General features: G+C 43.3%; 1 protein-coding gene and 1 pseudogene across 3 annotated transcripts in view; one reads left to right on the top strand and one right to left on the bottom strand.

Annotated features, from left to right (window-relative positions):
* LOC126929592 (chromatin remodeling regulator CECR2) overlaps positions 1–27,719 on the top strand; it is a 196,124-nt gene that overhangs the window by 17,877 nt on the left and 150,528 nt on the right. The gene's annotated exons all lie outside the window — the stretch shown is intronic.
* On the bottom strand, positions 23,148–23,595 carry LOC126929243 (non-histone chromosomal protein HMG-14-like; annotated as a pseudogene).

The raw sequence follows: 27,719 nt of genomic DNA, 5'->3' as shown, positions 1-27,719 counted from the left end.
AGGAGTCAAAGATGACTTTGGAGAAGGGATTTGAGTTACTCTGACCGAAGAGGGAGAGGCTGAGACTGCAAACAACTTCATTCTCCTGGAAGGAGAGAGGACAAGATCTCTCAAAGAAGCTTAAGAGCATGGTGAGAAAGGAAGGGCGTTTAAAAAAAAAAAAAAAAAAAAGTTTTCCACAAAGAATATAGCGATTATGCCAGGCACGGTGGCTTACGCCTGTAATCCCAGCACTTTGGGAGGCCGAGGTGGGCGGATCACAAGGTCGGGAGATCGAGACCATCCTGGCTAACACGGTGAAACCCCGTCTCTACTAAAATACAAAAAAATTAGCCGGGCGTGGTGGCGGGCGCCTATAGTCCCAGCTGCTCGGGAGGCTGAGGCAGGAGAATGGCGTAAACCCGGGAGGCGGAGCGTGCGGTGAGCCGAGATCACGCCACTGCACTCCAGCCTGGGCGACAGAGCAAGACTCCGTCTCAAAAAAAAAAAAAAAAAAAAAAATAGAATATAGCGATTATAACAAGAAAAAGTTAAATTAATCTCAGTTCCTTCATGGTGAAGATTTTGGTGTTATATTGAAGAGGTCAGTGGTAGGACCCCCTTTTAAGAAAAACCAGCCTGTTTACAAATTCTGTGTCATGTTTCATACCAGTAATCAATCCCTTTCTTTGTGCCACCGCTTTCTAATTGTTGAGGTGTGGTTACCTCACCCTAGAACTGTCAGTTGCTCAGCATTTTAGCTTCCTATTGAGTAAAATGGAAATGAAAATCCAGCCACAGAAATGTGTCCTTCTTTTTTCTTTTTTTTTGAGACAGTTTCGCTCTTATTGTCCAGGCTGGAGTGCAGTGGTGTGATCTCAGCTCACTGCAACGTCTGCTTCCCGGGTTCAAGCCATTCTCCTGTCTCAGCCTCCCAAGTAGCTGGGATTACAGTCGCATGCCGCTACACCCGGCTGATTTTTGTATTTTTAGTAGAGATGGGGTTTCACCATATTGGTCAGGCTGGTCTCGAACTCCTGACCTCAGGTGATCCGCCCGCCTCAGCCTCCCAAAGTGCTGGGATTACAGGTGTGAGCCACTGTACCTGGCCAGAGATGTGCCTTTCTTTCATTAGAATTTTAGATTGATTCTTGTTTGACTGTTGTTTGGAATACTTCAGTTCTTAGTTTCTCTCTGTTAACATGTTTAATGTTTCATAAGACTACTACTTAATGTTACTTTGTGATCCTTTTGTAATGGGAATTTGTGTACAAATAAGCTATTCAGGTATTTATGTTCTGTGTTATGTTTAATAACAGGTTCCCCATGCCAGCGGGAGTTACAGCTCAACAGAAAGCCGTCTTTTGTTTGTCTCATTTCTCCACTGGTTCTACAGAAATTTTCAGAGGTTATCTGGCAGCTGTACTTGCCCCTCCTTGCCCTTGTCAAGCCAATCTATATCTTGGCCAGTAATCTATAACACATCTTGTAAGAAAAGATGAACTGGGCCAATGAAATTTCCATTCTTGGGAGCGTCACCTAGGAAATACAAGGATTATCGAGTTAGCGTGGAAAAGAAGCTGAAAGGTCATGGTGAGCAGCCACATCGCAGCCAGAATCTTACAGATGAGGAAGCAAGCCTGGGAGAGACCCAGCCATAGAGGAATTAACGGGAAGGCCCTGCCTGCAGCCTGCTGGCGTGTGTCCAGCAGGAGCAGCCACACCTGAGGGAGTCTTCCATGCCCTGCCCCTCAAAGAGCCTAACACGTCCTCGCTTTTGTCTGTGTGCGCGTAACATGTTAAGTATCTTGTAAACACGAGATCATGCTTTTATATGTGCTTCTGAATCCTGCTTTGTTCTGTTGACAGTGTTATATAACAGAACACCCTTATGGTCACGACACGTCATGATTTGCAGTAGCTAAAGAACACTCATCGAGTAGATGGACTCTCATTTAGCCAAGCCCCTATTGGCTGTTTGGATTATTTATAGTTGTTTGCTATCATGACAACCAAGAACCAGAACAATTTTTCTAAGGTGGGATTAGTGTTTTAGTCATTAGGCTTCTGTTAGTATTAACATTCTATATTTGAGGTTTTAAGTTTTGAGGTTTTTGTTTTTGTTTTTGTTTGTTTGTTTGTTTGTTTTTTCCAAGAGGGAGTTTCTCTCTGTCGCCCAGGCTGGCGTGCAGTGGTATCATCTGGGCTTGAGGCAACCTCTGCCTCCTGGGTTCAAGCAATTCTCCTGGTTCAGCCTCCCGAGTAGCTGGAACCACAGGCACGATCCACCATGCCTGGCTGATTTTTGTGTTTTTAGTGAAGACGGGTTTCGGGTTTCACCGTGTTGGCCAGGCTGGTCTCGAACTCCTGACCTCAGGTGATCCGCCCACCTCAGCCTCCCAATGTGCTGGGATTACAGGCATGAACCACTGCGCCTGGCCAAGTTTTCTTCATAGATACTTTTTGTTTTATATTTTATCATAAAAGTGACATGAATTTTGGTGCCATGCTGCCCCATGCACTGCCTCAAGTGTTTCTCATGCACGAACTGACCCATCTGTCTAATTCCCCCATGAGGCAGGCATCACCATGACAGCACTGTAGGAAACAGGCCCAGAGTGAAGCGATTTACCCAAGGCCACATGCCCAGCGGGCGGCAGAACCCACACCGGCTGACTTCAGGAAAATGCGGAGGCATTTGTTGGTAAATGAATTGAACGATACTGCTAGTGAGACAGGAAAACTGACATCCAGTGCAGGTTCTCGAGAGTATATGGGAATATGGGTGACACTAAATTTTAGATAGTATCGTGGCATTAGAAAGGAATCCTTTACGCAATTTACGAAGAGCACTGAGTCAGAAAACATTTTAGAAGTGAAAGAAATTCAGTTTTTCCTTCAATTGCTTAAATTACGTACAAAATATGTTAATAATTGTTAAGAGCTCCTTTTATCATTTTTCCACTCTACTGTTACTGGGTGGAGCTTTTTAAAAACTTTATTTTATTTTATTTTTTTTGAGATGGAGTCTCACTCTGTTGCCCAGGCTGGAGTGCAATGGCGCGATCTCGGCTCACTGCAGCCTCCACCTCTGGGTTCAGGCTTTTGCCTCAGCCTCTCAAGTAGCTGGAACTACAGGCGCCCGCCACCATGCCTGAATAATTTTTGTATTTTTAGTAGAGACGGGGTTTCACCATGTTGGCCAGGCTGGTCTCGAACTCCCTGAATTCAAGTGATCCACCCTCCTTGGCCTCCCAAAGTGCTGAGATTACAGAGGTGTGAGCCATTGTGCCTGGCTTTAAAAACTTTATTTTTAAGTAATGTCACACTTACCAGAAACTTAGAAGACTGGGACAGAGAATTTCTGAGCTCCCTACCCACATTCCCCACGTGTTCAGTTTTACACCATGTGCTTTACTGCCATCTCCCTCTTCCTCCTCACCAAGTTTTCTTCATAGTTACTTTTTGTTTTATATTTTATCATAAAAGTCACATGAATTTTGGTGCCATTCTCCTCCATCTCCCAACTGCCTGCCCAGCTCACTAGCTAGTCATCTCTAGCTGTGTAATTACTGTTTTTCTACACTGAGAGTAAGTTGAAGACGTGATACCTTTCACTCCTTGACATTTTAGTGTTTTTATGACTTAAAAACATTGTTTTTTCTTTTGAGGTGGGATCTCAACGCTATATTGCCCAGGTTGGTCTTGAACTCCTGGGCTCAAGCAATCCTCCTGACTCAGCCTCTCAAGTAGCTAGGACTACAAGCATGAGCCGCCATGCCCAGCTCGGGGATATTCTCTCTCTCTTTCTCTCTCTCTTTCTCTCTCTTTTTTTTTTTTTGAAATGGAGTCTCACTTTGTTGCCCAGGCTTGGGTACAGTGGCATGATCTTGTCTCACTGCAACCTCCGCCTCCTGGGATAGAGCCATTCTCCTTCTTCAGCCTCCCAAGTAGCTGGGTCTACAGGCATGCACCACAATGCCCAGCTAATTTTTGTGTTTTTAGTAGAGACGGGGTTTTGCCATGTTGGCCAGGCTGGTCTTGAACTCCTGACCTCAGATGATCCGCTGGCCTCGGCCTCCCAAAATGCTGGGATTACAGGCATGAGCCACCGTGCCTGGCCGGAATATTCTCTTATACATGTAAGTACAATTATTAAAATCAGGAGCTTAATCCTGAGTAAGATCTGTAGATAATAGTATATCACATGTTACCAATTGAGCCCATAATTTGTACATTATTTTTATGAATTTTAAACATATTATTATTTTGGAAATTGTTTCTGGTTCAGGTTTTCAGTCTAGGGTCATGCATTGCGTTAGTTGGTGGGTCTCTTTAGTCGCCTCCAAAATAGAGCCGTTCTTCAGTCTTTGTCTTTCTTGAGCTTGACCTTCTTGGAAGAGTGAAAGCCATTTATTTTATTGATGGTCCCTCCACTTGGGCTCGTTGGAATCCTCCCGGGATAACTTGGGTCGTGTTTTTGGCGGGCGTGCTGAAGAGGCCTGTGCCCTTGGTGCGTAGTATCAGCAGTTGCGTCCTGTGGACTGGGCCCTTTACTGGTGGTGGTTACTAACTTTGATCGTCACTTGGTTAGGGCAATGTCTGCTTTCCACTGCAGAGTTACTGTTTTTCCCTTATAATTAACAAGTACGTTGTGGGGAGATACTTTGGAAACATCCTCTTGCTCCTCCAAATTAACCCGTTAGGAATTTTAATCCGTGCGTGATACCTTACCTGAATCAGTCATTACATCACAGTTGCCAGATAGTTATTTTCAGATTTCATACTCCTTTTTACAAGTTGGCATTCTGTTTTCATCCATAAGTTTTAAGTGTTTGATTCTAAACCAGGTGCTTTTATTTTATTTTATTTTATTTATTTATTTTTTTGGAGACAGGTCTTGCTCTGTTGCCCAAAGTAGAGTGCAGTGGCACCATCATGGCTCAGCAGTCTCGACCTCGGCTTCCCAAAGTGCTTGAATGACAGGCATGAGCCACCACTCCTGACCCAAAACCGTTTGTTTTTAGTATCTGATAAGAATATAATTTATAAAAAGTCTTTGATTTTTTTTTTAACTTGGAAAATTCATCTAAAGTAGATGAACACTGATAATGTTCAGAAAGTGAAATTACTTTTTAAAGTTTCAGCTTTTTAAAGCTTTTCCTGTTTTACTTTGAAAATTTTCAAATGTACGATGAAGTTCAAAGATAAGTGAACCCCTGCATACCCTTCACTCTAGATGTACCAATTGTTAACGTTTTTGCCACATTGCCTGAACCATCTGAAAGTAAGTCTACTGTGTCATGACAGTCTCCCCTTTCCTAGTGACATGTACGTGTACTTCCTATGAATAAGGACTTTCTCTTATGTGACCACAGTGTTATACTCACGTTTAGGAAAATTAACAGTAATTCTGTAATAACATCCGGTAAACAGTTCACATTGAAATATCCTCAGTTGTCCTCACAGTGTGTTTTATGGATGTGCCACACCTCCATCCTGGTTTACACACTGATTGGTTGTTAGAGGAATTGTTTTTAGGCAGGTTGAAGCCAACCCAGTTATCCTGGTAATAGGGAAACAGGGAAACATTGGTAAAATGATTTAAATTTTAAGCCGCAGGGATACTAGTGAAGTAATTACAACAGAGAGTTGATTGGAGTTACCCTGGCTGCAGTCCAGGCTTTGCCCAAGGTCTGAACCTGTCACTTGGCCCTGCTGAGCCTCAGCTTGTTCATCTGCATCTTGGCCATCTCGTGTTCCACACGGCAGTGGTGAGGTTTGAATGAGCCAGGCATGTGAGGGCCTGGCCCAAGTAGATCTCAGCAACTGGTAATTATTGTTACATTTTCTTTCATTTTAGATTTTAATTATGGTAATAATAGGGAAACTATAACAATCACTTGGGAGAAAGGAATTAACTGACAAATAAATGGAATGATCACATATTATTTTGAAATCAAAGTATAATGAAATGGTAAAAATATACAAATGTAGTGTGCTTATATGGATTAAAGAGATTGTTGAATACAAATGCTTTTATTTGTTTGTTTGAGACGGAGTCTTACACTCTTCCAGGCGGGAGTACAGTGGTACCATCTCAGCTCACTGCAACTTCCGCCTTCCAGGTTCAAGCAATTCCCCTGTCTCAGCTTCCCAAGTAGCTGGGATTACAGGCGTGCGCCACCACACCCAGCTAATTTTTGTATTTTTAGTGGAGACGGAGTTTCACCATGTTGGCCAGGCTGGTCTCAAACTCTCGAAGTCCTGAACTCAGGTGATCCACCTGCTTCGGCCTCCCAAAGTGCTCAGATTACAAGCATGAGCCACTGTGTCTGGCTGAATACAAATGTTTTTTGTTTAAAAAAATAAGCGTGGTTTGGTAGCTCATGCCTGTAATCCTAGCCCTTTGGGAGGCCGTGGTGGGAGGATTGTTTGAGCCTAGGAGTTTGAGACCAGCCTGGGCAACATAATAAGACCGTGTCTTAACAACAACAAAAATTTTTTTAAATGGCCAGGCGCAGTGGCCAGCCTGGCCAACATGGGTTTCCCTGTCTCTACGAAAAATACAAAATTAGCTGGTCATGGTGGTGCATGCCTGTAATCCCAGCTACTCAGGAGGCCGAGGCAAGAGAACCGCTTGAACCTGGGAGGCGGAGGTTGCAGTGAGCCAAGATGGTGCCATTGCATTCCAACCTGGGCGACAGTGAGACTCTGTCTCAAAAATCGAATAATAAAATAAAACAAAACCAGGCATGGTGGTGCATACCTGTAGTCTCAGCTACTTGGGAAGCTGGGCTGGGAAGATTGCTTGAGCCGGAGAGGTAGAGGTTGCTGAGCCAGGGACGTGGAAGTTGCAATGAGCCGAGGTCACACCACTGCACTCCAGCCTGAGTGACAGAGCAAGACCTTGTCTCAAAGAAAAAAAAAACAGCTTTATTGAGATATTATTTACATATACAACTCATTTATTTAAAGTGTTCCAACAAGTAGGCCTGGCATGGTGGCTGACACCTGTAATCCCAGCACTTTGGGAGGCCGAGGTGGGTGGATCACCTGAGGTCAGGAGTTCGAGACCAGCCTGGCCAAGATGGTAAAACCCTGTCTCTACTAAAAATACAAAAATTAGCCAGGTATGGTGACGCGCGCCTGTAATTCCAGCTACTCGCGAGGCTGAGGCAGGAGAATTGCCTGAGCCTGGAAGGTGGAGGTTGCAGTGAGTTTGATCACACCACTGCGCTGCAGCCTGGGTGACAAAGTAAGACTCTGTCTCAGAAAATAAAGTATTCCAGTTAATGGGTTTTTGTATATTTACAAATATGTACAACTGTTGCCACCCTAACCCTACCTGTATAAGGTTTTCATCACCTCAAAAAGAAACCCTGTACCCTTGAGCTCCCTGCCTCCCCAGCTCTCCCTACCTCTTGTTTCCCCAGCCCTAAGCAGCTTACTCTCTGTTTTTATAGATTTTTCCTTTCTGGACCTTCATAATGAATAGAATCATGTACTGTGTGCCCTTTTGTGATTGGATTTTTCATTCAGCATAACGTTTTTAAGTTTCATCCAAGTTGTAGAAAGTATCGGTATAGGCCGGGCATGGTGGCGCCTGTAATCCCAGCATTTTGGGAGGCCAAGGCGGGCGGATCACAAGGTCAGGAGATCGACACCATCCTGGCTAACACGGTGAAACCCCGTCTCTACTGAAAATACAAAACTTTAGCCGGGCGTGGTGGCGGGAGCCTGTAGTCCCAGCTGCTCTGGAGGCTGAGACAGGAGAATGGCAGAGGCAGAGCTTACAGTGAGCCGAGTTCGTGCCACTGCACTCCAGTGTGGGCGACCGAGCGAGACTCCGTCCAAAAAAAAAAAAGTATCAGTATGTAATTCCTTTTCATAGCTATTTTACTATACGTGGTGTATACTTCTATTTTATTTACCCATTGGTGGACATTTAGGTTATTTCCCTCTTTTGGCTATTATAAATAATGCTGCTCTAAACATTTGTGTGCAGGTTTTTGTGAGGACGTGTGTTTCCAGTTCTCTTTGGTATGTTCCTAGAAGTGGAATTGGTGGGTCCTACAGTAACGAGGTTTGATCTGGGAACTGCCTGGTTATAGAGTGGCAGCACAATTTTATGTGCCCGTCAGCAGTATGTGAGCGTTCCAGTTTCTCCACATCCTTGCCAACACTTATTATCTGACTCTGGTTCTAGCCATCCTAGTTGGTGTGGCATGGTTTCTCCATGTGGTCTTGATTTGTACTTCCCTCATGCTTAATGATGATGAATAGTTTCATGTGTTTATTTACCATGTGCATATATTGTATAGAGAAATGTCTGTTCACGTCCCTTGCCAGTTTTAAAAAATGGGCTGTGTGTATTTTTATTATTGAGGTGTAAGAATTCTTTTTTTTTTTTTTTTTTTTTTTTGAGACAGAGTTTTGCTCCTGTTGCCCAGGCTGGAGTGCAATGGTGCGATCTCGGCTAACTGCAACGTCTGCCTCCCGGGTTCAAGCAGTTCTTCTGCCTCAGCCTCCCGAGTAGCTGGGATTACAGGCATGCACCACCACGCCTGGCTAATTTTGTATTTTTAGTAGAGACAGGGTTTCACCATTTTGGTCAGGCTGGTCTCGAACTCCCGACCTCAGGTGATCCACCTGCCTCAGCCTCCCAAAGTGCTGGGATTGCAGGCTTGAGCCACTGCACCTGGCTTCTTTTTTTTTTTTTTTCTTTTCAAGATGGTTTCTGGTTCTATCATCTAGGCCAAAGTGCAGTGACGTGATCATAGCTCACTGCAGCCTTAAACTTTGGGGTCAAACAATCCTCCCACCTCAGCCTCCTGAGTAGGTGGGACTACAGACGTGTGCCACCATGCCCAGCTAATTTTTTCTATTTTTTTTTGTAGAGACAGGGTCTTACTGTGCTATCTACGCTAGCCTTGAACTCTTGGCCTTAAGTGATGCTCCTGCCTAGGTTTTCTAAAGTTTTAAGCGTGAACCACCACACCCAGCCTAGGTTCTTAGTTCTGTTCCATTGATCTATATGTCTGTCCCTGTGCCAGTACCACTATGTCTTGATTAATGTTGTCTCTTGAGTTTTGAAATTGGGAAGTGTGAGTCGTCCTCCTTTTTCAGGATTATTTTGGCTATTTGGGGTCCCTTTGGAATCAGTTTTGTCAATTTTTGCAAAGACATCAGCTGGGATTTTGATAGGGATTGCATTGAATCTGTAGATAAGTTTGGATAGTGTCACCATTTTAACAATGCTAAGTGTTCCAATCCATGAGCATCAGATGGTTTTCCATTTACTTAGATCTTTAATTTCTTTCAACAGTGTTTTATACTTCTCCAAGTATAGGTTTTTGCTTTTTTGGTTAAATTTATTATTTTGATCTTGTGAATAGAGTTGTCTTATTTCATTTTCAGATTGTTCATTGAAAATTGTTTTTTAAAAATGAATTTTGCTGGGCGCGGTGGCTCACGCCTGTAATCCCAGTACTTTGGGAGGCCGAGGCAGGTGGGTTGAACTCACCTGAGGTCGGGAGTTCAAGACCAGCCTGACCAACACGGAGAAACCCCGTATCTACTAAAAATACAGAATTAGCCGGGGTGGTGGTGCATCCCTGTAATCCCAGCTACTTGGGAGGCTAAGGCAGGAGAATCGCTTGAACCTGGGAGGCGGAGGTTGCGGTGAGCCGAGATCACGCCGTTGTACTCCAGCCTCGGCAAAAAGAGTGAAACTCTGTCTCCAAAAAAAAAAAAAAAAAAAAAATCAATTTTATTGAGTTATAATTTAAATACATCGAATCCATTCTTTTCAAGTGTATAGTATGAGTTTTGAAGAATGCATGGATCCTTGTAACTACCATCAATCAAGATACAGAGCATTTGTATCTTCCCCCAATGTTTCTTTGTGTCCCTTGGCAGTCCACCCCATCCCTACTCTGGGCTCAGGCAGTCACTCATATACTTTCTGTCACTGTAGATTAGTTTACCTTTTCTAGAATTTGTCTTAATAGAATTTTTTTTTTTTTTTTGGTAGAGAAGAGTTCTCACTGTATTTCCCAGGCAGGTTTCAAACTCCTGAGCTCAAGGAATCCACCCACCTCTGCCTCCCAAAAGTGCTAGAATTACAGGTGTGAGCCGCCGGACCCGGCTCGAATAGAATCTTTATGGATTCTTGTTTTTTCTTTTTTATTTTTTTTGAAACGGAGTCTCGCTCTGTCGCCCAGGCTGGAGTGCAGTGTCGCCATCTCTGCTCACTGCCAGCTCCGCCTCCTGGGTGCACGCCATTCTCCTGCCTCAGGCACCCATCACCATGCCCAGCTAATTTTTTGTATTTGTAGTAAAGACAGGGTTTCACCGTGTTAGCCAGGATGGTCTTGATCTCCTGACCTCATGATCCACCCGCCTCGACCTCCCGCAGTGCTGGGATTACAGGCGTGAGCCGCTGTGCCCGGCCGAATCTTACGCATTCTTTTGTGTCTGGCTTCTTTCACTCACCAGAATGACTTTAAGATGCAGCAGTATAGTGTGTATCAGTAAGTATCGTGTGTATCAGTATACCAGTGATTCATTTTTCTTACTACTATACTGCAGTTTGTCTGTCTTTTTATTGATAGACATTTGGGTTTTTTCATTTTCCTGTTAGTGGACCTTTGAGTTATTTACAGGGTTTGGTAATTATGAATAAAGGTGCTGAGTATATTCACATACAGGTCTTCGTAGACACGTTTTCAGTTCTCTTGGGTAAATACCTAGCAGTGAAATTGCGCGTCATATGTAAGTGTACGTCTAAATGACCAAACTGTTTTCCAAGTGATTTACTTTTTATTATTTTAATTGAGGCATAGTTTGTATACATTAAAGTCCCCCTCCCACACCTGTTTATTGTACATTTCTATGACTTTTTCCTTTTTTTCTTTTTGAGACGGAGTCTCGCTCTGCTGCCCAGGCTGGAGCCATGTAAATGGAAGTGAATAATATGTAGCCATTTGAGTCTTGCATGTTTCACCTGGCATCATGCCTTTGCTGTTCATCCATGTAGTTGCATGTATCAGCACCTCATTCCTTCTTATTACCTAATAACAATCCATTGTTGGGACTGACATCAGTTTGTTCCTTCACTAAAGGAAGAACATTTGTGTGTTTCTAGTTTTGGCTATCATAAATAAAGCTCATTATGCTTCCAACGCACAAATGTTTGTGACAATACCTGGGAATAAGATTGCTGAGTCCTATGATAAATGCATGTTTAATTTTGGAAAGCATTTTTGCAGTTCATGTTCCCAGTAGCTATGTGTGCGACTTTTCAGTTCCTCTGCATCCAGAGTTTGTTGTCAGTTGTTGTTTGAAGCTATCTTAAGAGATGTGTAACCCTATTTCCTTGTGGTTGGATTTTACAATACTTGGCATCCTCCCAAACGCTTATTTGCCATCCATAAACTTTAGCGACACATCTGTTGAAGTCTCTTGGCTATTTTCTTTCTTTCTTTCTTTTTCTTTTTCTTTTGAGATGGGATCTGTCTCTGTTGCCCAGGCTGGAATGCAGTGGCACAATCTCAGCTTACTGCAACCTCTGCATCCTAGGCTCAAACAATTCTCCCATCTCAGCCTCCCCAGTAGCTGGGACCACAGGCGGGTGCCACCATTTCAAAATTTTCAGAATTGGGCTGTTTTCTTTAGTGCGTTTTAAGAGTTCTTCATGTATTGGGACTTAGTTCTTATCTGCTGTTTCTCCTGGTACATGGCTTGCCCTTTCATTCTCTTAACAGTGTCTCTTGAAGAGCAGAAACTTTTAATTTTGATAAAGTCTAGATTTATCTAGATTCTCTCTTACGGATTGAGCTTTTGACATTTTGTCTCAGAGATCTTTGCCTAAACCTGAGATCACAGAAGATTTCTTCTATTTTTTGTTTTTTTAAGATGGAGTTTCGCTCTTGTCACCCAGGCTGTAGTGTAGTGGCGTGATCTCGGCTCACTGCAACCTCTGCCTCCCGGGTTGAAGTGATTCTCCTGCCTCAGCCTCCCGAGTAGCTGGGATTACAGGTGCCTGCCACCACACTTGGCTAATTTTTTGTATTTTTAGTAGAGATGGAGTTTCATAATGTTGGTCAGGCTGGTCTCGAACTGACCTCAGGTGATCCACCTGCCTTGGCTTCCCAAAGTGCAGGGATTACAGGTGTGAGCCACTGTGCCTAGCCATTGTTGTTATTGTTCTAGAAGCTTTATGGTTACTTTTGAAGTTGCTTTTGGAATGTCTTTGGGTTTTGTTGTTGTTGTATTTTGAGACAGTCTTGCTCTGTTGCCTGGGTTGGAGTGCAGTGACATGATCTTGGCTCACTGTAGCCTCCACCACCCAGCTTCAAGCAATTCTCCTGCTCAGTCTCCTGAGTAGCTGGGATTACAGGCCTGTGCCACCACCTCCAGCTATTTTTTTATTTGTGTTTTTAGTGGAGATGGAGTTTCACCATGTTGGCCAGGCTGGTCTTGAAATCCTCACCTCAAGTGATCCACCTACCTCGGCCTCCCAAAGTGCTTGGATTACAGGCGTGAGCCACCACGCCCATCCTGAAATGTTTTTGTTGATAGTGTGTAAGAAGTAGTTTAATTACTCTTTAATTTTCAAGAAGTAGGTGGTATTTCCCTAATTGTAGTCTGGGATAGTCTAGTGGGCTAACCCTTAGAGGCGAAGTTCTGATTGCCTTTTCCAACTTAATTCTGAGCATAGAGAATCAGTCTACATTGCAAAGGGCAAACCTTCCTCTCAGTCTGCTGAAAGGGATTTTGCTCAGAGGTTGGTTGTGGTGCGGGAGAAGAATCCACATTACCATATGTTAGTTTTGCATCCATTTGGCTTAGTTTCGGATCCCTTTGGGATCCCAGAGGGAATTTGATGATGATGAAAAGAGCAGGCTATTGAAATAGTTGGTTGTAGGATAATTTAAAAAGTGAGGACAGGCTGGGCGTGGTGGTTCACACTTGTAATCCTAGCGTGATTACAAAAAGACTCCCAAAAGAGTTTGGGAGGCCGAGGCAGGAGGATCACTTGAGCCTAGCAGTTTGAGACCAGCCTGGGCAACATAGTGAGACCCCATCTCTTAAAAAAAATTAGCCAGGCATGGTGGCACATTGCTGTAGTCCCAGCTACTTGGGAAGCTGAGGTGGGAGGATCTACTGAACCCAACAGCACTGAACCCAAGAACCCACTGCACTCCATCCTGGACGACAGAGTGAGACCCCGTTTCGAAAATAAAAAAACAAAAAATTCACACTTTTTTGTCAGCATACATATGACATTTGACTCTTTTTTTTTTTTTTTTTTTTTTGAGATGAAGTCTCGCTCTGTCGCCCAGGCTGGAGTGCAGTGGCGCGATCTTGGCTCATGGCAACCTCCACCTCTTGAGTTCGAGTGGTTCTCATGCCTCAGCCTCCCAAGTAGCTGGGATTACAGGCACACACCACCATGCCCGGCTAATTTTTGTATTTTTGGTAGAGACGGGGTTTCACCATCTTGACGAGGCTGGTTTCTAACTCCTGACCTCAAGTGATCCGCCCGCCTCAGCCTCCGGAAGTGCTGGGATTACAGGCGTGAGCCACCGTGCCCAGCTGACATTTGACTCTTAAATACTTAAGCATGCATTGGCTAGGAATATTATCCTGTACAACCACTTACCATTCGTATTTCTACAGAGAAAATATTTCATAATATTGTCTAATGCAAGTCCAAATCCAGATTTTTTCCCCTTATCACAAAAAGTTCTTTATCATCGTTTTTATTTTGTTGTTGTAAAAGGGTAATAAGTTGTTTATTTTTATATTATTGATTAGAAATAATTTATTTGCATTAATAAAAGTATCATGAATATTCTTTCCCATTCCTGGATTCTTTCACTTTCTAAAAACATTTTTAATTAAAAATATTTCGAGACCAGGCGTTTTGGCTCATGACTGTAATCCCAGCACTTTGGGAGGCTGGATCGCTTGAGTTTAGGAGTTGGAGACCAGTCCGGGCCTCATCTCTAGAAAAATAAAAAAAAACCAAAACTGGCTGTGGTGGTGCGTACGTGCAGTGCCAGCTACTTGGGGAGGGTGAGGTGGGAGGATTGCTTGAGCCCAGGAGGTTGAGGCTGTAATGAGCCATGATCATACCACTGCACTCTAGCCTGGGCGACAAAGTGAGAGCCTGTCTACAAACAAAAAAAAAAACAGGCCAGGCGCTTTGGCTCATCCCTGTAATCCCAGCACTTTGGGCGGCCAAGGCGGGCGGATCACCTGAGTTCAGGAGTTTGAGACCAGCCTGGCCAACATGGCGAAACCCCGTCTCTACTAAAAATACAAAAATTAGCCGGGCATGGTGGCGGGTGCCTGTAATCCCAGCTACTTGGGAGGCTGAGGCAGGAGAATCGCTTGAACCTGGGAGGCGGAGGTTGCAGTGAGTCGGGATTGCGCCACCGCACTGCAGCCTGGGCGACAGAGCGAGAGACTCTTGTCTCAAAAAACAAACAAACAAAAAAACTGTGCATCACTGTGTTAAAAGGAAATTTTATGTAGAAAATATATAAAATGAGTAAGAGTGAAGCACTGTTTGAAAATTGCCGTGGTAATGGGAGTTGAAGTTTAAGCAGGGCTGAGTGATGTGGTCGAGTAGTTAGAACATTCCTGGTATATAACCTGTGCGCAGTAAATATTTGCTGATTGAATGGAGAAATAATCTCTGCAGGGTAGAAAGATCACTTCACTTTTGGTATAGAATGAACAGCCCAGAACCAGAAGGACAAGTTACGAGGGTAGGTTGGAGATGACAGGAGGTGAAGTAGAAAGGATAACAGATCGAATGAGAGCATGGATATGAGAGTAGGAGACAGAAGTAATCGCATGTGGTTGGACAATGGCTTGTAAGAGCGGAGAAGGCTAGCAGAGTGCATCTTCAGAGCAGAGTGCATCTTCAGGGCAGTGTCATCCCGAGGGAGTATTGTGGGAATCTGTGGCGGTTAGTGGGTGGGATCTGCATGCTAGATGTTATGCAGTGTTATATGCAGTGCGTGGGACATTCTCCACAGTGAAGAATTTGCTCCCTCCTAAAGAGCTTTCATTTGTTTATTCATTTCATTTATTTATTTTTTTGAGACAGAGTCTGGCTCTGTCGCCCAGGCTGGGGTATAGTGGCGCGATCTCGGCTCACTGCAACCTCCACCTCCCAGGTTCAAGTGATGATTCTCCTGCCTCAGCCCCTCGAGTAGCTGGGATTACAGGCATGCGCCACCACACCTGGCTATTTTTTTGTGTTTTAGTAGAGATGTGGTTTCACCATGTTGGCCAGGCTGGTCTCGAACTCCTGACCTCAGGTGATCCACCCGCCTCCCAAAGGGCTGGGATTATAGGTGTGAACCACTGTGTGCAGCCAAGAGCTTTTATATAGGTTAAAAAAAATTTTGTATTTGAATCTAAATCCAAACCCTATGAATAAACACAAATTAATTTTTGTGGTGTTTTAACATAAATGGAAATTTTTAGTAATGCAGCTGCGGTGTGCATCTGTAAAAGATGATGCTTTGTATTGTTTGGAACATTAGTAAGAGTTTCCACCATTTTGGGAAATTCTGTGCGGTGTCATCATCTTTGTCAGTGGTCCTGTTGGATTGTTCATGCAGCACTGTGTCCGTCGGCCTCTGCACTCTCAGCTTGCATGGGGAGGAACAAGCACCTCTTTCATCTCCTGCTGAGGTCATGCGTTAGCATTTTCATTTTGACCTTTATTTTATTATATATTTCATGGTGTGTCTGCTTCTGATTCCAGTTGAGGAATACATTGATTATATTTATGAATGTAGGAATTTGTATCATCTGTTAATTGCATTTTGGTATAACAAAGTGGGGGGTGTTATAAACTATAAAATATGTGTTGTAAAGAAGGAGCATTGGGCCCGAGACAGCTGGACCACCGGCCTGGTATGACTCCCTGGGTCTGGCCCAGTGACTGCTCAGACGTTGCTTCCTCTTCATTGAGATGGGAAGATTAAATGAGGATTGAGTCTGGGGTGATGAGTACGTGAGGTTGTAAGTGTGGGACATGTTGAATTTGACGTCTGGTGAAACATTCAATTTGAGTTATGCAGGAGGCAGTTGAGTGGAGATTTGACCTTCTGAAGGGAGTTTTTGTCTGGGAGAAAACAGTGAACATTTATTGAGAGAAGTGGTGGTTAAGAATGCAGATTCTAGAGCAGACGGGGTTTGTATCCTGGTGCCATGCACAGTGCCTCTGTGACATTGGACAATTTACTTAACAGCTCTTCCACTCAGTTTCTCATCTTTAGAAATGGGAATAAACAATACTGCTTGTGGAGTTAATGTGAGAATTAAATGCCTTCAAGTTTGTAAAATACCTAAATCGTGCCAACTTATAAATTGTGTTCAAATTAGCTGTTACTATTCACTAAACATTCAATATGTGCCAAGGATTGTTAACATAGAATTATCTCATTTGGTAGTTACAATGCAAAACAATATTTTTATGAGATAATTGAGGCTCAGGGAGATTTAATATAGACTTGGGAGTCCTAAGTAGTAAAGTAATAAGGCTAACTTGGACAGGTTGAATCAGGTGATATTGGACTCCATCTAAGGTCCTCAGACCAACATGGTGAGCACCTCCTGGGAACTTGTTAGAAATGCAGAGTCTCAGGTCTCACCCTGGATCTGTCTACTCAGGTTCCCAGGTCATTACTGCGCACATTAAAGTGTGAGAAGCCCTGGGCTCAGAGATCTGAGCTGGTCAAGTTCAGCAGGGACAGAAAACGTGGAGGCCTCATTAAGGGTATAGTAAAAGGCTCAGGATGTGGGATGCCAGATGCCCATCCCGGCTTTAGCTCCAAGTCTTAGCTTTTGAAGCTTCGCCGTCTTTTTCTTTCTCTGGACCTCAGTTTTCTCATCTTTTGGTGAGGCAAGTTCTTTTTTAGCTCTAACACTTTATGGTTCTCCGTCCAAAGTCTTCTCCTGGGAAGATGCATCTTCTGATGGGTGCTTAGGGTTTGGATTAGTGAAGGAGTTGAAGTAATGGTGATTTTTTTTTTTTTTTTTTTTTTTTTTTTTTTTTTGAGATGGAGTCTCCCTCTGTCGCCCAGGCTGGAGTGCAGTGGCGCGATCTCGGCTCACTGCAACCTCTGCCTCCCGGGTTCACGCCATTCTCCTGCCTCAGCCTCCCGAGTAGCTGGGATTACAGGCACGCGCCACCACACCCGGCTTATTTTTGTATTTTTAGTAGAGTTGGGGTTTCACTATGTTGGTCAGGATGGTCTTGATCTCTTGATCTCATGATCTGCCTGCCTCGGCCTCCCAAAGTACTGAGATTGCAGGCGTGAGCCACCGCACCCAACCTGTAATGGTGATTTTTATATGGGAGGGTGAGCATAGTACACTCAGATGTGATTACACCATGAGTGTAAAATTGTGGATTTTACTACAGTAAAAATTTTAGTGTAATTTCATCATTTCTCAACTTTCAGTATTTGAATTTAAGGGAAAATTTGTCCAGAAATCTTGAAATTTAAGAAATACATTATTGGCCGGGCGCGGTGGCTCACGCCTGTAATCCCAGGACTTTGGGAGGCCGAGGCGGGCAGATCACAAGGTCAGGAGATCGAGACCATCCTGGCTAACATGGTGAAACCCCGTCTCTACTAAAAAAAATGCCAAAAATTAGCCGGGCGTGGTGGCGGGCGCCTGTAGTCCCAGCTACTGGGGAGGCTGAGGCAGGAGAATGGCGTGAACCCGGGAGGCGGAGCTTGCAGTGAGCCGAGATTGCACCACTGCACTCCAGCTTGGGCGACAGAGCGAGACTCCGTCTCAAAAAAAAAAAAAAAAAAAGAAAAATACATTCTTTTGGCATCTCTTTGAATTTTGGACCTCACATTTAATGCTGACATGCTAATGCTCACATGGTATGGTGTTTCATTATTATGCTTATCATAATTCTGCAGTTAGTATTTTATTTACCTGTCATAGTTGGATGTATTTTATAATATATTAAGTTCTAAAGCGCCATTACTTTTTAAAAAATCTGAAGTGCAGATTTGGCTTCCCCATTAGTCTTAGTTTCCTCATTTTCCTTCCTTTTGCATGCAGGGACAGTGTCCAAAATGCACACAGTTTAGTGTGACTTAGGTATTGGGTAACATATTTTATATCTAAGTGTTTTATTTACATTATCTTTCCTGTAGTTTCAAAGTAATCTTTAGGATTACCCTCAGCTGTTATGCCAAAGTCAGATTAAGTGACTGAGGAAGAGGAGTTTGTATTTTAAAGACAAAGCTGTCTGGGAAGGGCAGAACTTAGTGGCAGCCAGTCACTGAGGTGTGTGGAGTAGATGAGGTCTGGAATGGATAGCAGGATACAAAGTCACTCAGTGAAGATGCTTGCGGGGTGTTGAATAAGGGTTAGAGAAGCTGGGCACACCTCTCAACTCTCTTTATCCTTAGTAGGCTCTTGAGAAATGTCCTTTTTCTTGCGAGTCATTTCATTTCTGAAGTCTTTGTTTTATGGCGGAGCTGCATTCTGACTCTGGGGCTTAAGAGCGAGGGGAAAGACAGAAAGTCCGAGAAGGGCAGAGAAGACCTTGGAGGTCAGAGGGTTTGTTCTGTAAATACCTCGCTGCTTATCCAGGTAACTGGGATCTCACTTGCCTGTGTATAGTTTGTTGGCAGGATCCCAGGAGAATCTTTTTTATTTGTTTTGAGACAGGGTCTGCCTCTGTTGCAGGCTGGAATGCAGTGGCGTAATCTCTGCTCACTGCAGCCTTAACCTCGTGGGCTCAAGCAATCCTTTGGCCTCAGCCTCCTTAGTAGCTGGGACTACAGGCGCATGCCACCGTGGCTGGTTAGTTTTTTGACCTTTTTTTTTTTTTTTTTTTTTTTTTTTTTAGAGATGGGGTCTCGCTATGTTGCTCAGACTGGTCTTGAACTCCTGGGCTCAGGGGATTCTCCCACCTTGGCCTTCCAAAGTGCTGGGATTACAGGTGTGAGCCACCGTGCCCGGTCCCCAGGGGAGTCTTATTCTTGCAGGATTTTCTGAAGACTTCTAGAACAAGTGTGACTATGATTCAGAATCTTCATCTCCCCTAAAGAAAGAGTGTTCCAGAGGTAAGGAGGGACGGATGACAGAAATTGGTAGCTGAAGAGGTTTGTCTATGGATTCGTCTATTTCGTCATAATGCTTGATATCAGAAGACCGGAAGAATATTTTTGCAACTTATTTTTAAAAACAGCTTTACTGAGGTATAACTGACATAATCTACCGCAAATATTTATGTGTACAATTTGGCAAGTTTTGACATATATATACACACTAGTGAAACCATCACCGCAGTCAAGATGAACGTGTCCGCGTACGCCACGCGAAGATGTGATATCCTTGGGTCCCTTTGTAATCTCTTTACCTCCTGTCTCGCCCCAGCCTGTGTTTCTCCCAGGGTGACCCCCCAATCTGCTTTCTGTCACTGTATGTTAGTTTACATTTCCTAGATTTTTACATGAGATATGCACTCTTTTGTTGTTGTTCCTGTTCCTTCTACTCAGTGTAAATAGAAATTCATTCATTCTGTAGCATGTGCCAATAGTTGATTTCCTTTTTATTGTTGAGTACTATGCCAGTTTATGGATAGATAGTATATAGTTTGTTTATTGAGTTCACCTATTGGCAAAAATTTGTGTACCATTCTTTGGACGTATGCTTTCGTTTCACTTGGGTAAGTACCTGGAAGTAGAATGACTGGGTCATATGGTAGGTGAAGATATAACCCCCCACATTTTTTTTTTAACAGATGGGGTCTCACTGTGTTGCCCAGTCTGGCCTTGAGCTCCTGGGTGCAAGCACTCCTCCCCCTTCAGCCTCCTGACCACAGGTGCTCAACACCATACCCAGCTCAACATTTTAACTTTTTTTTGGTGAGACAGAGTCTCACTCTTTTGCCCAGGCTGGAGTGCAGTAGCGCAGTCTCAGCTCACTGCAACCTCCGCCTCCCGGATTCAAGTGATTCTCCTGCCTCAGCCTCCCGAGTAACTGGGATTACAGGTGCCCGCCACCATGCCCGGCTAATTTCTTGTATTTTTAGTAGAGGTGGGATTTCTCCATGTTGCCCAGGCTGGTTTCGAACTCCTGAGCTCAGGCAATCCGCCCGCCTCGGCCTCCCAAAGTGCTGGGATTACAGGCATGAGCCACTGTGCCTGGCCAGCATTTTAACTTTTTGAAAAAATAAATTTATTTTAGAATCATTTTAGATTTAAAGAATAGTTACAATGACAGCACAGAGAAAGACTTCATATATATCAGGGCTTGGCAGACTTTTCCCATGAAGAGCCAGATAATAAATATTTTAGACCAAATGGTCTTTCCTAGGACTACTGTGCTGATGTAGGGCAGAGGCTGCCATCAGACAGTGAGGAAATGAATGGATGTGTTCCAGTCAAACTTTATGAAAACAGGTGGTAGGCTGGATTTGGCCCTTGGATTGTAGTTTGCTGATCTCTTCTATAAACCCTCCACCCAGCTTCCTCTAATGTTTAATCTTTTATAATCATGGTAAATTTGTCAAAACTAAGACATTCACATTCGTGCAGTACTGTGTGTGAACTAAACTTCAGACTATTTAGATTGCGACAGTTTCCCCATCTTTTCATTTCAGGATTTGTTCCTGCATTCCAGCTAACGTCGCATGTCTCCTTAAGTCTGTTGTCATCCGTTTGGACTCATTGATACTTATCTTTTGGATTTGAATCTAACACTGTTTATTTAGCTGCTCAAATTGTTTCAGCTTTGGCCATTGGGAATTCTTTCCGGCTGGCTCCGGTCTCCTTTAGACATGTCCTCATTTTTTTTCTGTTTTGGGTACTGCCATTGTTTGGCTACACCCATTTTTTATCCATTCACCAGATGATGGATTGTTTTTGCTTTCGGATTGTTTTTGTTTGGGGCTACTGTAGATAATAGCCGCGTGTATTTGCTTGTAGGTGTTTGTGTGCTTTCTTTTTTTTCTTGGACAAATACTTAGGAGTAGGACTGGAGTTATGTTTTAACTTCTAAAGAAACTGGCAAAGTTGTTTTCCAAAGAAAACACACCAATTTCTGTTTTCAACAGTAGTGAATAAGGGGCTCTGATTTTTTCACGTCATCAATACTTGTTATTGCCTGTCCTTTTGATGATCACTATTCACTAGTGGGGGCAAAGGGCTATTTTAATGTGGTTTTGATCTGCATCTCCCTTATCACTAATGTTCACCTTTTCTGTGTTTGTTAGCTATTTATATCTTTGGTGATCTTTTAGTTAAGGTCTTTTGCACATTTTAAAATTGGACACTTTGTCTGTTGAGCTGTTTATGTATTCTGGTTTTGCTTTTTCCTAATCTAAGGTCACAAAGGTTTTTTTTCTTACGTTTTCTTTTAGAAGTTTTATTGTTTTAGATTTACCATTTAAGTCTGTGTTTCATTTTGAGTTGATATTTGCATATGATGTAAAGTACTGATCAAAGTTCGTGGGGTTTTTTGGGGGGGCGGTAAGGGGCATGTGTTTAGGAGCATTTGTAGAAAAGACCATCCTGGCCGGGCACAGTGGCTCACACCTGTAATCCTAGCACTGTGGGAGGCGGAGTTGGGAGGATCACGAGGTCAGGAGTTTGAGACTAGCCTGGCCAATATGATGAAACCCCGTCTCTGCTAAAAATACAAAAATTAGCCAGGCGTGGTATCGCGCGTCTGTAGTCCCATCTACTTGGGAGGCCGAGGCAGAAGAATCGCTTGAACCCAGAAGGTGGAGGTTGCAGTGAGCCAAGATCGTGCCGCTGCACTCCAGCCTGGGTGACAGAGCGAGACTCCGCCCCCACCAAAAAAAAAAAAAAAAAAAAAAAAGAAAGAAAAGATCACCCTTTATTAGTTGCCCAAGTCAGTTTTCCATATACATGTGGGTTCATTTCTGGACTCTGTTCTATGTCATTGTTCGCTCTGTTCTGTTTTTGAGACAATATCACAGTAGCTTAATTAGTGTAGCTTTTAGTAAGTCATGAAATCAAATAATGTTAGTCCTCTCACTTTGTTCATTTTCAAAGTTGCTTTGGCTATTTTATATTTTTTATATTTCCATATGAATTTTAGAATTAGTTTATCAGTTTCTACAAAAAAAGCCTGCTAGCATTTAGATTGGAGTTGTGTTGAATATCTAGGTCCATTTGTAGAAAATGGGCCTCTTAACACTATTGAGTCTTCTGACCCGTGATGATGGTACCTGTCTCCCTGTCTAGGTTTTCTTTGATTTCTGACAGAAAAATTTTATATTCAAATTCTCAACTCTTTAGCTATCTCCCATCTTTTGTCAGAGTTATCCCAAAATACTTCATTCTTTTTGATGCTGTTACACATTTTTTTCATAATTGAGATTTTATCGGTTGAGGATCAGTACAGACATTTCAATTTGTACACAATTCTTAACCTAGGTAATGAAATTCTAAAAAGCCATGTATCGTAATCCTTTTTTAAAGTTACTCCAGTGACTTTCCAGCTTAAGATCTGGAAGCAAATTTTCCTGAAGAGGCTATCAAGCACCAGTATATTCACATGTTGGTCAGCTGTTACACGTGGCCCACCAGTTCACAACCGAATGGCATGTACATTACATACTCAAATCTGTAATCTTTCACAGCACAGTAGCAAAGTTATTAGGAAAGCAGGACTACCACAACCAAAGATGTTACAGAGTGCACGCGATTCTGACAGGGAGCGCCTGATCAAGGAGTAAGGTTTTCTGTAGGAAACAATTCTACTAAAAACAACATGGCAATAGAAGTAATTTAAAATGTTCAAGACATTAAATGCAGGACTGACTCCATATTGCCATTTAATATGCTTTGTATTATAGGATATAAAAACTAACCCCCCATCTATGGAATGTTAAGCTGGCACCCGAGACAGTCAGAGCCTCCCATACATAATTCAATATCCCACACTATTTTCTGGTTGTACCAAAGAATAAACAACCAGCAAATGATTTCACCTCTTAAAAAAAAAAGCATTTACACTTAAAAAATGGGATGAGGTGGGATTCCCTCCTTCTTAAAAATGTTTCTAGAGCTACTGAAAAACTTGCATTTACAAAATAGTTGATAAAAATATTCCTCTGGGTTGTACAAGAAGGGAGACAGGGACCACTGGTAAGACATGGTGTATGGTATTAATCAGACTTGACTTCTTTCTCTCCTGCTTCATCAGAGGCTGGACTCTCCGCAGTTTTCGTTTCCCCGCTTTCTGCAGGTAAATCTTCTTTACTTTCTTGGTTAGCCACCTCGGCCTGTGTTCCCTTTGCTCCCCTTTTCCCTTTTGTTTGCACTTTTTTGTCTGAAGATTTATCGCTGCTGCCTTTTTTGGCTTCGCTTCCACTTTTGCAAGAGGTTTAGCTGACAGCCGCGCCGATCTCCTCTTGGGCGCTTCCTTGGCGGCCCCTTCGGCAGAGCTGACCTTCCTCTTGGGCCTCCTGGTGGCAGGGAAGGCGCGTGCTGGGTGCCTGCGGGCCGAGAGCCTTCGCGAAACTGGGCTGCCTGGCCGCTGCCACTCCTCCCGCCGCCCGAGCTCGCTGTTACACATCTTTAAAAGTTTTCGGCCAGGCACGGTGACTCACACCTGTAATCCCAGCACTTTGGGAGGCTGAGGCAGGCATGAGGTCAGGAGTTCAAGACCAGCCTGGCCAACATAGTGAAACCCCATCTCTACTAAAAAAATACAAAAAGTAAGCTGGGCATGGTGGCGGGCGCCTGTAATCCCAGCTACTTGGGAGGCTGAGGCAGGAGAACCTTTTGAACCTGGGAGGTGGAGATTGCTGTGAGCCGAGATTGTGCTGTGGCACTCCAGCCTGGGCAAAACAGCGAGACTCCGTCTCAAAAAAAAAAAAGTTTTCGATTGTTTGCTAGTATATAGAAATAGCATTGAGTTTTGTCTATTACTCTTGTATCTGTAACCTTCCTAAACTCACCTCTTTTAGCAGCCTGTTCATAGATTCCATTGGATTTTCTGCATAGATGATCATGTTGTTTGTAAATAAAGATAATTGTGCATTTTTTGGCAATGTGGAGGCCACTTCTTTTTTTTACCTTATTGCACTGTCTAGAGCCAACCATAAAATGTAGAGGCCAGAGTAGACATCCTGGTCTTGTTCCTCATCTTAGAGAAAAAGCATTCGGATCTTCCCCTTTTCCTTTTCGATATTTTTCCTGCAACCATGGGTTATTTAGAAATATGAATATATTAGAAGTATATTAGTTATTAGAAGTGTGAAGAATATTAGTTTTCAAATATTGGGAAAATTTCCAGAGAGCTTTCTATTAATGATATACCTAATTTAACCCACTTTAGTCAGACAACATATTTTGTATGACTTGCATCCTTTGAAATGTATTGAGACTTGTTTTAAGGCCCAGAATATGGTGTCTCTTGGTAAGCGTTTCATGTTCACTTGAGAAGAATGATAGGGCCGGGCATGGTGGCTCATGCCTGTAATCCCAGCACTTTGGGAGGCTGAGGCAGGAGGACCACCTGAAGTCAGGAGTTCGAGACTAGCCTGGCCAACATGATGAAACCCTCTCTACTAAAAAAATGCAAAAATTTGCCAGGTGTGGTGGTGCACGCCTGTAATCCCAGCTACTGGGGAGGCTGAGTCACGAGAATCACTTGAACCCAGGAGGCGGAGGTTGCAGTGAGTCAAGATGCCACTGCCCTCCAGCCTGGGTGACAAAACAGGACTCTGTTCCTCCCCCCCAACCCTCCCTCCAAAAAAAAAAAGAAAAGGAAAGAATGTGTATTCTGCTATTTTTGGCTAGAGTATCTTATAAATGTCAGTTCACAAACTTCTTTATCTTTTAATACAATGGGGTGAAATATGAAATGATTCATTTCCCTTCCCCAAATTCTTAGCGTGAGTCTGGAAATCCTGCCAGCTCTTTCTTCTAGCTGAAGAGCCGTCTCCTGATTGGAATGACAGCTTTGAACTGGAAGACATTATTTCATTAGTGCACTAATCAACCACAGAGATTACCTGATTGGCTGCTTAATAATTAAATGAAGTTGCTTGTAATTCTTTGAGCATACACAGAACTAATTAAATTAACCCTTTACTGCCTGACATGCCTGGGGTATTCTCATGTGAAAATGGAGGAACCTACAATCCTTCTTGAACACTGGTGAGGTAAACAAGCAGATGTGTCAGTCAGTTTCCAAGGGAAGCACCTTGTATAAGAAGCATTTAAGTACAAATCAAACAAAAAATACAGATTCAGAAACTACAGTCCTTTGACAACTTGAGTATTAGTTTATTAGCCGTGTTCTTAAAGCTTAATGGAAAGCTTTTATACCAATACTTTCTTTGGATAGAAATTTAAGAATAACTCTCTTCATAGCCACTTACTGTCTTTGAGGAGTTTGTTGTTGTTGTTGTTTTAAGGATCTTTCGGTGTAAAATCATTTCCCTAGTTATTTCAATATAAGCTCGCATCAGCCTAGTGAGATATAGAGCAAGGCAGGTGAAAGAGAGTACTGGGCTATAATCGAAAGAGGCCGGGTGTGGTGGCTCATGCCTGTAATCCCAGCACTTTGGGAGGCCGAGGTGCGTGGATCACCTGAGGTCAGGAGTTTGAGACCACCCTGGCCAACATGGTGAAACTCTATCTCTACTAAAAACACAAAATTCGCCAGGCGCGGTGGCAGGTGTGTGTAATCCCAGCTACTGGGGAGGCTGAGGCATGAGAATTGCTTGAAGCTGGGAGGCGAAGGTTGCAGTGAGCTGAGATCACACCACTGCACACCAGCCTAGGCAATAGAGTGAAGCTCTCTCTCAAAAAAAAGAAAAAAGAAAGAGGCCGTGAATAGAGGGCCTTATTTTAGCCTCAGGTTTTAGGTGGATGATTGAGGAAATTAAGATAGGAGAAGTTAGGCATTTTGTCTGACAGTGGTTCTCGACAGGGGGTGATTTGCCCCTTAGAGGACTTTGGCAGTGTCTGGAGACAGTTTGGTTGCCACAACTCAGGAGAAGAGGGGTGTGGGTAGAGGTCAGGAATATTGTCACATAGCCTACAGTGCGTAAGACAGCTCTTCAGAACAGCAACAAAAATCATCTAGTCCAAAATGTCAGTACGGCTGAGATTGAGAAACCCTGGTCTGAAGCCAGCTTTTCTTGAGTTTTGATTAGAACATGGGTGTCCAAAACCGTACCTTTGGTGACTAATAATCTTGTCATCAGTTGTGGGTGATCCCCTCTAAGTTATTATTTTTATTTTTTCCAGTTCATTTGTTAAATTGGGGCAAAATTTACGTAACGTAAAATTAATTGTTAACCATTTGAAAGTGTACGATTCAGTCACATTGAGTGAATTCAATATGTCGTGCAGCTGTCGTTTCTATCCAGTTCCAAGACATTTTTATCACCTCAAAAGGAGAGACCCTGTAACCCCCCCCCACTCAGCCCCCTCAGCCCGCAGCCCCCGGCATCCACTCGTCTGCTTTCTGTCTCTGGATTCTAAATTATTTTTATGTTTGCTTCTTTGTGATGCTCTGGAAAGAACACGGTCAGGAAGTCAGCAGCGTGGACTTCACATCCCAGTGTCTCCATTCTTCCTCTCGCTAGTGGTGTGATTGGGCAAGTCATTCATCTGTTGTACGCCTCAGTTTCCTTTTCATTTATGTGGCAGCTGTCATGGTAGCCAGAATGCCATTTTTTTCTAAGTAAGATCTTTAAAGTCTGAAATTCTAGCCCACGTGTTGTTGGCTCAGCATTTTTGTTGGACATCTGTAACAACATTTTTAAGCCTACACTGATTGCTTTCTCACCCAAGATGTTTCTGAAGCACCATTCCAGGTCCTGCATTAGTGTCTTTGGATTGGTTGTTGCTGGGAATGAGAAGTTAATGTTACTATCAGTTCAGATAAAAGGTTAGCAAGGTAAAGATGCCACCAACATGTTAGTTCATCCCATAGCTAAACATAAGTATATTTTGGGTTACCTGATTTAGCACCTACCTTGTGTTACCTTGTATTCATAAAACAAAAGCAAGCATAGTATCTTGCTGTCTTCCCATTGTTGCATAAAACCCTCCAATGGCTTTCTCTTGCATTTAGCATTGTCTAAATCCCTTACCATTGCTTAGTGGGCCCACAGAAACTTTCTGCATCTTCTGCCTTCCTTGCCTCGTACCATTCTCTCCCAGCTTTTTAGCTTATCAGCTTGCTTTTCTTCTCATAAAGACTCTGAACTTCTTAGGGGCTTTGCACCTGCTCATGGTTTCCAGCTCTCAGCTCAGATGTCATCTCAATGAATGAAACATGCCTTGATCAGCCTATCTATAGCTTGTTCTATTTTATTAATTCCAAATAGGTGTTTTGTTTTGTTTTGTTTTGAGACGGAGTCTCACTCTCGCCCAGCTGGAGTGCAGTGGCATGATCTCGGCTCACTGCAACCTCCACCTCCCAGGTTCAAGCGATTCTCGTGCCTCAGCCTCCTGAGTAGCTGGGACTGCAGGCACCTGTCACCACGCCCAGCTAATTTTTGTATTTTTAGTAGAGATGGGGTTTCACCATATTGACCAGGATGGTCTCGATCTCTTGACCTTGTGATCCGCCCACCTCCCACCACACCCAGCTAATTTTTGTATTTTTAGTAAAGATGGGGTTTCACCACATTGGCCAGGATGGTCTCAATTTCTTGACCTCATGATCCGCCTGCC

The sequence above is a fragment of the Macaca thibetana genome, chromosome 10 (genome assembly GCF_024542745.1).
Source record: "Macaca thibetana thibetana isolate TM-01 chromosome 10, ASM2454274v1, whole genome shotgun sequence".
NCBI lineage: Eukaryota > Metazoa > Chordata > Mammalia > Primates > Cercopithecidae > Macaca > Macaca thibetana.
Note: the sequence above shows the minus strand (reverse complement) of the source record. Positions and strands in the feature narration are given on the sequence as shown.